Genomic DNA, 2,577 nt, shown 5'->3' with positions numbered 1-2,577 from the left:
GCATATAGTTGCTGATAGTAGTCTCTTATGATCCTTTGTATTTCTGTGTTGTCTGTTGTAATTTCTCCATTTTCCTTTCTAATTTTGTTGATTTGATTCTTCTCCCTTTTTTTCTTGATGAGTCTGGCTAATGGTTTGTCTATTTTGTTTATCTTCTCAAAAAACCAGCTTTTAGTTTTGTTGATTTTTGCTATGGTCTCCTTTGTTGCTTTTCATTTATTTCTGCCCTAATTTTTATGATTTCTTTCCTTCTACTAACCCTGGGGTTCTTCATTTCTTCTCTTTCTAGTTGCTTTAGGTGTAAAGTTAGGTTATTTATTTGATTTTTCTCTTGTTTCTTGAGGTAAGCTTGTATTGCTTTGAACCTTCCCCTTAACACTGGTTTTACTGAATTCCATAGGTTTTGGGTTGTTGTGTTTTCATTTTCATTTGTTTCTATGCATATTTTGTTTTCTTTTTTGATTTCTTCTGTGGCTTGTTGGTTATCCAGAGGCGTATTGTTTAGCCTCCATATGTTTGTATTCTTAAGTTTTTTTTTTTCCCTGTAGTTGACATCTAATCTTACCACACTGTGATCAAAAAAGATGCTTGAGATGGTTTCATTTTTTTGAGTTTACCAAGGCTAGATTTATGGCCCAGGATGTGATCGATCCTGGAGAATATTCTGTGTGCACTTGAGAAAAAGGTGAAATTCATTGTTTTGGGGTGAAATGTCCTACAGATATCAATTAGGTCTAACTGGTCCATTGTATCATTTAAAGTTTGTGTTTCTTTGCTAATTTTCTATTTGGTTGATCTATCTATAGGTGTGAGTGGGGTATTAAAGTCTCCCACTATTATTGTGTTACTGTTAATTTCCCCTTTTACACTTGTCAGCATTTGCCTTACATATTGCAGTGCTCATATGTTGGGTGCATATATATTTATAATTGTTATATCTTCATCTTGAATTGATCCTTTGATCATTATGTAGTGTCCTTCTTTGTCTCTTTTCATGGCCTTTATTTCAAAGTCTATTTTATCTGATATGAGTACTGCTACTCCTGCTTTCTTTTGGTCTCTATTTGCATGAAATATCTTTTTCCAGCCCTTCACTTTCGGTCTGTATGTGTCCCTTGGTTTGAGGTGGGTCTCTTGTAGACAGCATATATAGGGGTCTTGTTTTTGTAGCCATTCAGCCAGTCTTTGTCTTTTGGTTGGTGTATTCAACCCATTTACATCTAAGGTAATTATTGATAAGTATGATCCCATTGTGCAGGAGGATTCTTTACCAACTGAGCTATCACATGTATGAGTTATCTATTGCTGCGTAACAAAATTTCCCCAAAACTTCAGCAAATTAAGCAGTAAACATTGTCACACAGTTTCTGTATGACAGAAATCTAGACACAATTTAGCTAAATATCTCTATCTGAATCTCTCACAAGGAGGTAATCAAGATGTCACCTGGGGGATAGTCATCTTAGGCTTCACTGAGGGCTGGAGAACCTGCTTCCAAGTACATTCATGTGGCCGATGGCTGGAGGCTTCAATTCCTTGTCACATGGGCCTCTATTTCATTTTCTTATGACGTGGCAGTTAGCTTCCTCCAGAGCAAATAATGAGAGATAAAGGAGAGGAGAGAGAACCCAGTCTGTTATTATGTAATCTCAGACATGGCATACCATCACTTCTGCCCTATTGGCCATACAGACAAACCCTGGTACATTGTGAGAGGGGGATTATACTAAGATGTGAATATCAGGAGGCTGTAATTATTGGGGGTCATTTTGGAGTCTGGCTACCACATCTGGCCTATGTGATTTCCTTGTTCTTATTCAAAAAAGAGTTGCTTTTCTATTTTAGCCACTGAACAAAAATTGTCAGATTTGCTCTGATTGTACCATTCTTAAGCCAGTCCCAGTGGCTGGTAGAATAGCAGCTACTGAATGATTTGATACTGGGTTACTGAGCTACCTCATGCGATGAGTTGACTCACTGGAAAAGACTCTGATGCTGGGAGGGATTGGGGGCAGGAGGAGACGGGGACGACAGAGAATGAGATGGCTGGATGGCATCACCGACTCTATGGACATGAGTTTGAGTGAACTCCGGGAGCTGGTGATGGACAGGGAGGCCTGGCGTGCTGTGATTCATGGGGTCTCAGAGAGTTGGACACGACTGAGCAACTGACTGAACTGAACTACTGAGCTAATGTTTGTTTCAAGGGTGATAAGATGACAATGATTGGCTTAGAGAAATTAGTGTCCACCTAGAGCTGGAGATGTGGTTTGCTGCCACTCAAACAGCATGGTTTTCTACAGAAGGAGCAGACAATTGGGGGAGACACTCACAGAGTCCTCTCTAATCTGTTTCTGGCTCAGCATCTGTCCATATCCTTTTTTCCTACCCATACACTTACATGCATTTACAAACTCTCTCCAAAGGAAGGTAATCCAAGTCTAATTCAAGTTCCAAGTCCAGGATCTCTAAATGTTTTTCCTTCCTCTCCATCAGGTGTGGACACAACTCTTTACAGTTTAATGATATATGAGCTCCACTTCCAAACAAAATGTGGGAAAAGAACAGGATAATTTC

Source organism: Moschus berezovskii, chromosome 11, assembly GCF_049115385.1.
Source record: "Moschus berezovskii isolate FMDL1 chromosome 11, NW_MosBer_1.0, whole genome shotgun sequence".
Classification (NCBI taxonomy): domain Eukaryota; kingdom Metazoa; phylum Chordata; class Mammalia; order Artiodactyla; family Moschidae; genus Moschus; species Moschus berezovskii.
The sequence above is the reverse complement of the archived record's forward strand: the minus strand, read 5'-3'. Positions refer to the sequence as shown.